Source organism: Lolium rigidum, chromosome 4 (assembly GCF_022539505.1).
Source record: "Lolium rigidum isolate FL_2022 chromosome 4, APGP_CSIRO_Lrig_0.1, whole genome shotgun sequence".
Lineage (NCBI taxonomy): Eukaryota > Viridiplantae > Streptophyta > Magnoliopsida > Poales > Poaceae > Lolium > Lolium rigidum.
The window spans coordinates 168972076-168984544 of NC_061511.1; positions in this window are offsets into that span (position 1 = coordinate 168972076).

Genomic DNA, 12469 nt, shown 5'->3' on the forward strand with positions numbered 1-12469 from the left:
CGTTCGAAGCGAGCGTTTAGGCACCGCCTTCAGAAGATTTGGTGCTATATCCGTCAGACGGCCCGCAGGTAACCAACGGTCTGTCCAGAAGAAGGTGGACGCTCCATCCCCTAGTATCGAGGAGGTAGCACCTTCAAAGAGATGCTGCACCACTTGTGGGACTTGGATATTGAATTCCTTCCACGGCTTTGAGTCGTCGACTCGTTGAAGCCACAACCATCTGGCCCTCAAGGCAATGTTCATAAACCGGAGATTGGGGATCCCAAGCCCCCCCATTCTTTCGGGGCACAGACTTTGTCCCACGCCACCGGGCGATGACCCCCCTCACATCCTTCCTACCCTTCCAGAGGAAGCCTCTGATGATCTTTTCAATGGCTGAGACCGTCTTCGCTGGGATGTCGAGGGACATCATGGAGAAAATGGGGATCGCTGAGAGGGTCGCTCGAACAAGTTCAAGGCGTCCGCCCCTGTCCAGAAGGGAGGCCTTCCAACCTGGCAACTTGTTGGCCACCTTATCCACTAGGTAGTGTAGTTGTGCGGCAGTCGGTTTCCTCAGCGTCAGGGGTAGTCCAAGATATCGGAGAGGGAAGGGGACCACAGGACAGCTTAGCTCCCGAACCACGGCCTCCTCGTCCGCGTCAGTGCATCTAATGAGATTCGCTGAGCACTTAGCCAAGTTGGTGCGAAGGCCAGATGCATCCCCAAAATCCTGAATGATCGCTGCAAAAACCTTGAGATCGAGCGCCAGGGGGCGCAGGAAGGTAACCACGTCGTCAGCGTAGATGGAGGTGCGGTGGCGCAGGCCAGAGGAGGCCAGCGGGGTGAGCAGTCCTACTGCCGAGGCCTTCTCAATCATCAGGTGGAGGACCTCCATGATGAGAATGAAGAGCTGAGGAGATAGGGGGTCCCCCTGCCTGAGTCCACGCCTATTGGCAATACGAGATCCGGGGCAGCCGTTAAGCAGTACACGAGTCGAAGCCGTAGACAGAAGGGCGCAAATGCAGGAGAGGATCCTTTCCCCGAACCCCAGCCTCCTCAAGACCTCAATGAGGAAAGGCCACTCCACTGTATCAAAGGCCTTCGTTATGTCCAACTTCAGAAGAACAGCAGGGGTTAAGCGGCTGTGAAGCTTGCGGGCTGTTCCCTGTACCATCATGAAGTTGTCATGGAGGCACCTTCCACGCACGAATGCACTCTGATGCACCCCCACCATCTGGGGTAAGACAGGGGCTAGCCGGGTGGCCAGCACCTTGGCTACAAGCTTGGCGAAACCATGTATAAGGCTGATAGGCCTGAAGTCCTGGACTTTCTCAGCTCCCTCCTTCTTAGGAATAAGAGTGATGAGTGCTCCATTAACCGCCCCGAATCCACGACAGTCAAGGCGGGACATAGAGCTGAAGGCTGCCATGATGTCCGTCTTAATGATATCCCAACAAGTCGTGAAGAAACGAGCAGAGATCCGGGCCAGGACATTTATCCCTCGGCATACTCTTTAGAGCAGTCCACACCTCCTCCTCGGAGAAGGCTCTATCAATATGTTGAAGATCCAGGGTCGGGACTCCAAGGTACTCCAAATCAAGGGAGAATCTCCTGTCTGACGCTGATCCAATCAGGTCATCAAAAAAGGAATCTACGGCCTCGGCCTTATCTGCGTGCTCTGTGATCCGCACATCATCCACGATCAGGTGACCAATGAAATTCTTCCTCCTCCTATGACTCGCATGCAGATGGAAGAAACGGGTGCAGGCGTCTCCTTCCCGAAGCCAGAGGATGCGGGAGCGTTGCCTGGCGATTGTCCTCTCCAGGGAGGCAAGTCCAAGTAGCTTCTTTTTGAGCATGCGACGAAGAGCTCTCTCGTCATACGACAGTTGGCGTGAATCCATAGCAGCATCAAAGCGAAGAATCAGTTCCGATGCCAACATGATCTGCGTCTTGACACTTCCAATGGACCTGGCGCTCCAGCTCGAAAGTCGTTTGGCGGTGGCACGAAGCTTGTTATCCAGCGACTTGAAGGGGTTGGGGTCTGGAGATTGGGCCGTCCACGCCTCCCGGACCACATCCAGGAAGCCGTCCATCTTCGGCCGGAAAGGGCTAGGACCGAAATCTACGACCTCTATGTAGGCCAGGAGCTAGACTCAGAAGCAAAGGGCAGTGATCAGACGGACCACTAGACATGGCTGATAGGAAGGCATCAGGGCAAAGCTCCTCCCAATCCACAGTCGTGAAGACCCTATCCAGCTTCTCCAAAGTTGGCTGCGCCCGTTCGTTGGACCAAGTGAATCTCCGGCCATTTAGATGGACTTCCTTAAGATCAAGATTGGAGAGGGTCCGCCGGAATCTACCCATCATGCGCCGGTGTAGGATGCCCTGATTCTTATCTCGAGGGTCGACAATCAGGTTGAAGTCACCAGCCACGACCCAAGGGCCAGCGTGCAAATCCCTGATATCCTGCAGCTCCTGTAGGAAAGCAATCTTGTCGATGTCGTGTTGCGGTCCATAGACCCCGGAGAACCACCAACTACGACCCTCGCCAATGGTGACTCTAGCCGTGATCGCATTTGCCGAGAGGTGTGGATTGGACACAGAAACCACTGCAGACTGCCAGGCCAACAGGATCCCACCCCGAGTACCGTCGGCGGGGAGGTAGTAGAAACCGTCGAAAGCGGGTCCCAAGCACTCGCGTACCACACGATCAGAGATGACCGCCAACTTGGTCTCTTGAAGACAAACCACAGCCGCTCGCGAGGGCGAGATGGCCTGAGAAACGGCGAGACGCCTGACAGGTGAATTAAGTCCACGCGCATTCCAAATGGCAAAGCAAATATCCATCATGTCATCCATAGTACAACAAGGATCAGGGTGTCGAGAGCTCTAACAAGAATGAAAATAGAAGAAAAAAGACTCCGATCACATCAGGCACTCCACCGGTGCATCATGGTAAGAATGGAGATCAGAGGGAGTCCACCCAAACAGCCGAAGAACCACGTCCAGGTGCTGCTGACGAAGAGGCATGGCGAAGAGGTCGAGGTAGGCATCCAAGGCATCATCCCCAATGACCTCTCCCTCACGGGCCAGACCAAGTCTGGTCATGAGCGTACGCTGCTGCTGGCTGAAAGGCGCTCCTGCCGAAAGCCGTCCGTGAATTCTGCCACTACGCCTCACCGAGCCAGTATAGGTCTTCTTCTTTCTGGCCTTCTTGGCAGGCAAGTCCAACACCGGAGAGATGTGCTTCCTGCAGGCATCACGGAAGTCTGTGAAATCCACACTGAGCGGTTGGCGGGTCTGGTCCACGACAAACGGTCTGCTAGAAGGGCCAGCTCTGTCAGGAGGCGAGATGCTGACAGGGAAGGTGTCTAGCACAGACCTAGGGGATCCGACCGAGGCGGACTCGTCCGAGCTGGACCGCGGGGTTAGGCACCTCGGGGATCCATCTGGGGAGGGCAGCAAACCAGCATCTGGCAGCTGGCAATTCTTCCAGCGCACCACACTGTCAGGGTCAGGATCAAAAGCCGAATCTGAGGAGCAGCATGTACGACACTCTCCTTCTTCCCACTCACTGTCAGCCTCCAGGACACGTGGCAAGTTCGGATTGGGCAGAGTCCAGTCAAGGGAGGGCTTCCCAGCAGTCAACAGAGAAGGCAGAGGCCATGCAGGGGCGGGCTCCACGCCAGGAGAAAAAGGCTGCACGGAGGCAGCGATTTTGGAAGCATCTACACCCAAAGGAGGGGCACGCGGCGACGCAGGAGAGGCTACAAGCAAGGCTCCAAACGGCAAGAGGGGGCCAGGATCGGATCCTCCTGGAATATCCGGCCCGGCCTGCCCGCAACTGACGCGTGGCGACGGGGGGTTGGCTGTGGGCGTGGCGCCAACCAACGGGAGGGAGGAGGAGGGCCCCGCCACGACCTCTCCCGCATGCAGGCCTTGACCACTTTCCTCCGACAGCCTCGCAGGGCGCTGAACACTTTCCACGTAAGCCACGTCGTCTTCATCTTCATCAGGCGCAAGCGCCGGCCACGGCAGTACCTGCGCCGCCGTGTTAATGGCGATGCGGCGGCTGCCACCCCAACCGCCTCCAGCACGCCGGCGAAGAGCGTCGCGTCTGAACCGATCCCGATCACCGTGTCTCCGATCGCCAGAGCGGTCTCCTCTTCCCCGATCATCTTGACGCCCAGAACCACGCGAGAACGATCGTCCTGGACCACGGTCACCGCCTCCAAACTCGTCGTCGCCGCGGCCACCATCTTCGTCATCGTCAGCTGGTGGGATCATGTCTTCAGCATGCGCGACGCGCACAGAGACCCTGTAACGGAGCATCGTCTTCTCGAGCGGGATGAGCGCCGATCCGGGCAGCACAAGCCCTTCGTCCTCCTCCATAAGATCATCTGGCTCCTCGTTCAGCATGTCAACGTCCTTGGGGAAGACAGAGAGATCGTCCGTCCATCCTACCACCTTGAACAGCCCCAGATCCTCACGCTTCGCCGTCGAGGCGCCGATTCACTCAACCCATGCATCGGAATTGAGCACCGCCTCAGCCGAAGAACGGTTCCAGGCGTGCGCCGGAACGCCCTGGAGCTCGAAGTGCACGCGGTAACGAAGCTTGCAGTGCATGGCCTGGAGCTGTCGGTTCCACGGCGAGAAGCGCAGGGAGAAGTCTCTTCCCCGCGGCGCGTCCGCCGCCAGAATCTCATCCCTGACCCTCCTACTGCTGCAAACGAACAAAAAGTCCGCCGGCCGCGAGCGGTGCACCATGAAGTTATCGGCCGCCCTCGGGACCCTTTCCGCAAGCGCCAAGCCGGCCTCGCTCAAAGTCACATAATCACGCTTGCCGGAGACGAAAGCGACGAGGGCGTAGCGAAGTGCATCCTCAGCAGCATCGATCTCTTCTGAGCGGGGAATGAAGACCCGGCCGACCACCGCGCCCCGCGCCGGCCGATAGCGGTCCGGAGGACTAGCCCTGCGCTCGCCAGGCGCGTGCCTCGCATCTAGCGAACCAACAGCCGCCGCATCTGCATGGCCTCTTGAGCCGCCGCACGGCGAGCCTCCACGCGAAGGAAGGTGCGATGAAGATGGACCGGCTGCGTCCCACGCCAGAGGGGGCGCCGTCGGTAGGGCAGCTCCACGCGCGTCGCGCTGCGCAGCCACACGGGAGCCGATGGATTCCACAGGCGGCGGCGACCGCTCCTTAGCCCGACGTGGCGGTGACGGTGAGCGCTCCCTGACTCGTCGAGGCGGTGTTGGCGAGCGCGCTCGACGTGGCGGTGATGGCGAGCGAGCTCGACGAGGCGGTGACCTCCCAAGGCCAAGCCTTTGGTGCGCCGGGATGCGATATGCGGGACGAGCGTCCTCCGCCGGCATCATTGGCGCCTTCCCACGGTCTCTTCCGTCCGGCGACGGGATCCTCTCCACGGCCGCGACCGGCGCCTGGTCTCTAGGGCCAAGCCGCTGCTGAACGGGGAGCACCGCGGGAGCAGGTGGTCCAGCGGCGCGCTCCCCTCGCACGTCGCCACGACGCTCGCCGCCAGTTCGCCGGTTCTGGGGGCACTCACGGGCATGGTGCCCCTCCTCGCCACAGCGCAAGCACACCGTCTCATAGGTGCAGTCCGCCGAGATGTGGCACGTCCTGGTGCAGTTGAAGCACGCCCCAGCGAGGTTGGTGGGGAGGCCGGAGCGGATGTTCCACGCGGGCAGCGTCTGCTGCTGCTTCCGTGCCCTCTTGCGACCCCGAGCCGTGATCCACGGCGCAGCACCACGCGCTGCAGTCCCCGCCGCCGCCGGAGAAGGCGGACCTGGCACCACCGTAGAGGCGAGGCGACGCAGTCCATCGTCCACGCCCCAGGGCCTACGCGCGGCGGCCGCCGGCGGGACCACGCCCCCAGGGCAAGACGTCTGCGGGACCACGCCGCGGGGGCCGGACGAGGGAGGCCCGGGCGGAGGTGGCGGCGGGGCCCTCGAGCACGCGCCCACCGGCGGCGTTCCACTGCGTAGCACCTCGCAGTAGGACCTGGGCGAAGTCTCCTCCTCATCGTCAGTGTAATCCGCCCACCGTCGCGACTGCGACGAGGAGGAAGGAGACCCCATGGCGAGCTCTCTCCGGCGAGCGGTGGTGACGGCGACTGAGCCGCACACACCCTCTCAATCTGGAATGTCTTGATGTCAAGGGAGAAACAGCCTCCTCTGCTGCAACTGAGAGAAACAATGGGCATGATTAGTTTCTAGCGGCGTTTTCTCACATCTGTGGAACATGGTTCTGTGGATGCACGCTCTAATCTTTATTGTGCAACTTGTTTGGTTGCAAACAATTTTTACTTTGCATAAGTTGTGAAGCAAAGTCCCGGCGTGTTTCAACAAATTGCAAGGTTGTTTGCCGAATACGATCACCTCCTACTCTTCTTGGTGAGCTTACCCAGTTTACCATATGTGCCCACAGGATATTCAACACAATAAGAAATGATAGGACGACAACCATAGATCACATAATCAGCAAGACTATCATAAGGATAACAGTTATAGCAATGGATCATAGTGTTGCACCACGAGTTCACGAACAACAGCTCGTGATGCAACATAGGTTTCTCAACCTAGGGGTTACATAAATACTACCACACAAAATATACAAACTTGCCACTAGTTCAGATCAAACCTACCTACTCCCAAAATATACATCATGGATGTGATGTTCATCATCATCAGCAGGACAAGCACGACAACAAGCATACAATGCTTCGTCTCCTGAGAGGTAGTACTTCGCCATGAAGGCAGTGAATCAATCCATCCTGCCAGCAGAGGTCATCGCAAGATAGTGTTAACCTATGCCTTGTGGTCCATGAGGTGACTCAGAACACAGTGGACCACAGCGGGAGTAAGTCGAGCAGCTAGAATTCGTCCGGCGTAGATCATCTTCATCTGAGCATAGTTCTCTATGAGCTTGTTGATGAGATCCGCGTCCATAGTGTGAGTCTGCAATGATGAGGAAAGTTAATTCTTCGTGCATAGTATGAAAGTGAATAAAGTGAAACAGAAGCTGCATGATCTAACCTTGGTGTGGGCATAGTGCATCATCGTCCATCATGATTTTTGATGTCTTCTCCACCCAACGCAGGTCCTCAAGCATTTTCAGCATGCAGACAAACCCACTTTGCTCTCTAGTACCTTGGATGGTTGTAGAGTTGGTCCACACCAACTTCACGGCTGGTGAACTTGAGAACAACCTCTACAATCGCTTTCGGGTCACGGTTCCTGAAGACCTGAACTCCGGTCGTCCCTTCCTTCACCAACTTGCACACCCGGTTTCGCACGAAGGTGGACAGAGCAGCAAACCATATCATGATGTTCTTCTTCCTAGTAGGGCATGCAACACCTATCAGGTACCGGGATATACCGGAGTGGCTAAGTCGACCACACAGAACTCGCCGACAGATCAAGGGAGGTCGCCTCCTATAAAGATAATCAAAGTACCAAAGTGCAAGAACAATGGCAAGGAAGCTGGCTAACAAGCTAATAGGTCAAAATCATTGACAATGGTAAGCAAGCAAACATGGTAAGAAGTTTCATGAAACTAGCAAACACCTTGTGTGCAAAGACTATGAACAAAAGACATTACTAATCTTTTATGCATGCTGCCATGTATAAGTGCGAAGCTGGTACAAGGAGAAATTGCACATGTCATCGAACCAATGCTCGTACCAACTATTGCACTTATACATGGACGACGCAGCTTAGAAAATGCGGAACCAAGTATTCGACGAAAATATGCCGACTCGAAATCATAGCAATCCACTCTACACTCACAGATCGAAGCAATAACTAAACATAACTACTTTACTCTTTCAGATCGGATTAAACACTAAGCACAGACGAAGATCCACAAAGTGGGAAAATGGTGGCGCGACTATGGACGGTGAGGTGTAAATAGGCGAGGAGTATCGACGGGAGGTGAGCGAATTTCTCCCGCCATCCCTGCCTTGCATCAATTTTCCCCAGCAAGCGCAAGACGAGGATGGCTCACGAGAAATTGCCGAATTAAACGTTTTCCTCGTACAACTTCTTGAACGCTTTAAAATTCGTCCGCCGAAAATATTTTCCCCGCGGCCATCCAAACGGACATTTTTCATCCCCTGTATCACTATCGCATCGTTAGCACCCAAACACGTTAACAAGTCACCGCGTGCACTGCTCAAGCCTAGGCTACGCATGCATTTACCTCAGGCACATCACTTTTTCCGGTTCGTCGCATCAATCACTCCATCAACGTCCGTGAGCAACTCAAATCTTACATTACTAATTATTATAAAGGGATGGCGCGAGGAAAGCACCTTCTCTCTTAATGAGGACTTAACGGATGATATACCCCAAGTTTCTGTGGAAGAAAATGGTCTACTAACCGCACCTTATACTGAGGAAGAGGTTCAGAAGGCAATTTTCCAAATGGAATGCAACAAAGCACCGGGTCCTGATGGTTTTGCAGCGGAGTTTTATCAAACTTTCTAGGATACGATTAAATCGGACCTTCTAGCTTTGTTCAGTGACCTACACATTGGACAACTAGAATTATTCCGTCTAAATTTTGGTGAAGTAATCTTGTTACCGAAAGTTAAGGAGGCAGAAAGGATTCAACAATATAGACCTATTTGCCTCTTAAATGTAAGTTTCAAGATTTTCATGAAAGTGGCCACCATTAGACTTAATACGGTTGCGGGTCATGTTGTCCAGCCATCACGGACGACCTTTATGCAAGGAAGGAACATCCTTGATGGAGTGGCGGTCTTGCATGAGACGGTACATGAGATGCATTCTAAGAAATTAAATGGGGTTATTTTAAAACTAGATTTTGAAAATGCGTATGATAAAGTCAAGTGGTCTTTCCTACAGCAGACACTCAGAATGAAAGGTTTTTCTCCAGAGTGGCACGCTCTAATAAATGATTTTGTGTATGGAGGTAGTGTCGCAATCCGGGTTAATGATGACACCGGCCACTATTTCCAAACACGAAAAGGGTTACGCCAAGGGGATCCATTATCACCGATGTTGTTTAACATTGTAGCGGATATGCTGGCTGATGTCTACGGGTGCTTCTATTCTTGTAGACAGTGTTGGGCCTCCAAGAGCAGAGGTTTGTAGAACAGCAGCAAGTTTCCCTTAAGTGGATCACCCAAGGTTTATCGAACTCAGGGAGGAAGAGGTCAAAGATATCCCTCTCAAGCAACCCTGCAACTACAAAGCAAGAAGTCTCTTGTGTCCCCAACACACCTAATAGGTGCACTACTTCGGCGAAGAGATAGTGAAATACAGGTGGTATGAATAAATATAAGCAGTAGCAACGGCACCAGAAAAGTGCTTTGCCCAGGATGGCGTGTGGTTGATGGTGGTAATATTGCGGACGATAGAGATGCGAGTAAAACGATAAACAAGCAGCGATAGCGATATTTAGGAACAAGGCCTAGGGATCATACTTTCACTAGTGGACACTCTCAACATTGATCACATAACAGAATAAATAGATAGATGCTAGACTCTACACCCTCTTGTTGGATGATGAACACCACTAACTGTGTAGGATTACACGAACCCTCAATGCCGGAGTTAACAAGCTCCACAATATTCGATGTTCATATTTAAATAACCTTAGAGTGCATGACGAGATCAACATAACCAAACCAAGTACTAACATAGCATGCACCTTTGTCACCTTCACGCTACGAAAGGAGGAATAGATCACATCAATACCATCATAGCAATAGTTAACTTCATAATCTACAAGAGATCACAATCATAGCCTACGCCAAGTACTACACGATGCACACACTTGTCACCATTACACCGTGCGGGAGGAATAAACTACTTTAATAACATCACTAGAGTAGCACACAGATAAATTGTGATACAAAACACATTGCAATCATAAAGAGATATAAATAAGCACTTCACTATGCCATTCATAACGGTGAATAAGTATTACGTGAAATATAGCCTAAGAGACCCACACGGTGCACACACTCGTCACCTTTACACACGTGGGACAAGGAGTCTCCGGAGATCACATAAGTAAAATCCACTTGACTAGCATAATGACATCTAGATTACAAGCATCATCATATGAATCTCAATCATGTAAGGCAGGTCATGAGATTATTGTATTGAAGTACATAGGAGAGAGATGAACCACATAGCTACCGGTACAGCCCTTAGCCTCGATGGAGAACTACTCCCTCCTCATGGGAGACAGCAGCGTTGATGAAGATGGCGGTGGTGTCGATGGAGATGCCTTCGGGGCACTTCCCCGTCCGGCGGCGTGCTGGAACGAGACTCTGTCCCCGGATCTTGGCTCGCGATGGCGACGGCTCCGGAAGGTTTCTCGTACCGTGGCTTTTCGTATCGATGTTTTAGGTCGGGGACCTTATATAGGCGAAGAGGCGGAGTCGGAAGGTCGACGAGGCGGTGACACACTAGGGGGCGCGGCCAAGGCACGGGCCGCGCCACCACTGGCGTCCGGTGGCCCGGTGGCCCCCCTCCGGCCTCTCTCGGGTGTTCGGAAGCTTCGCGTGATCCTAAGATGCTTGGGCGTTGATTTCGTACGATTCGAGAATATTTCCTTACTAGGATTTCGAAACCAAAAACAGCAGAAAACGAAGCTGGCCCTTCGGCATCTCGTCAATAGGTTAGTTCGGAAAACGCATAAATATGACATAAAGTATGCATAAAACATGTAGATATCATCAATAATGTGGCATGGAACATAAGAAATTATCGATACGTCGGAGACGTATCAGCATCCCCAAGCTTAGTTCATGCTCGTCCCGAGCGGGTAAGCGATAACAAAGATAATTGCTGGAGTGACATGCCATCATAACCTTGATCATACTATTGTAAGCATATGTAATGAATGCAGCGATCAAAACAATGGTAATGACATGAGTAAACAAATGAATCATAAAGCAAAGACTTTTCATGAATAGTACTTTCAAGACAAGCATCAATAAGTCTTGCATAAGAGTTAACTCATAAAGCAATAAATCAAAGTAAAGGTATTGAAGCAACACAAAGGAAGATTAAGTTTCAGCGGTTGCTTTCAACTTATAACATGTATATCTCATGGATATTGTCAATGTAAAGTAATATAACAAGTGCAATATGCAAGTATGTAGGAATCAATGCACGAGTTCACACAAGTGTTTGCTTCTTGAGGTGGAGAGAGATAGGTGAAGCTGACTCAACATAAAAGGTAAAAGAATGGCCCTTCGCGAGAGGAAGCATTGATTGCTATATTTGTGCTAGAGCTTTGGTTTTGAAAACATAAAGAGAGCATAAAAGTAAAATTTTGAGAGGTGTTTGTTGTTGTCAACGAATGGTAGTGAGCACTCTAACCCCCTTGCCGGACAAACCTTCAAGAGCGGCTCCCATGAATTATTTTTATTTTTGGGTGGCACTCCTTCCAACCTTTATTTCACAAACCATGGCTAACCGAATCCTCGGGTGCACTGCCAACAATCTCATACCATGAAGGAGTGCCTTTTTATTTTAGTTTTATTATGATGACACTCCTCCCCACCTTTGCTTTCTCAAGCCATGGCTAACCGAATCCTTCGGGTGCCGTCCAACAATCACATACCATGGAGGAGTGTCTATTTAGGTTAATTAATTTGGGACTGGGAATCCCATTGCCAGCTCTTTTTGCAAAATTATTGGATAAGCGGATGAAGCCACTAGTCCATTGGTGAAAGTTGCCCAACAAGAATGAAAGATAAACACCACATACTTCCTCATGAGCTATAAAACATTGACACAAATCAATGGTGATAAATTTTGAATTATTTAAAGGTAGCACTCAAGCAATTTACTTTGGAATGGCGAAGAAATACCATGTAGTAGGTAGGTATGGTGGACACAAATGGCATAGTGGTTGGCTCAAGAATTTTGGATGCATGAGAAGTATTCCCTCTCGATACAAGGTTTAGGCTAGCAAGGTTATTTGAAATAAACACAAGGATGAACCGGTGCAGCAAAACTCACATAAAAGACATATTGTAAACATTATAAGACTCTACACCGTGTTCCTTGTTGTTCAAACTCTTTACTAGAAATTATCTAGACCTTAGAGAGACCAATTATGCAAACCAAATTTTAGCAAGCTCTATGTATTTCTTCATTAATGGGTGCAAAGTATATGATGCAAGAGCTTAAACATGAGCACAACAATTGCCAAGTATCAAATTATCCAAGACATTTTATCAATTACTACATGTAGCATTTCCCGTTTCCAACCATATAACAATTAACGAAGCGGTTCAACCTTCGCCATGAACATTATGAGCTAAGAACACATGTGTTCAAATGAACCAGCGGAGCGTGTCTCTCTTCCACACAAGCATGATGGATCATATTTTATTCAAACAAAAACAAAAACAAACAGAGACGCTCCAAGTAAAGTACATAAGATGTGACCGAATAAAAATATAGTTTCAAGAGAAGTGAC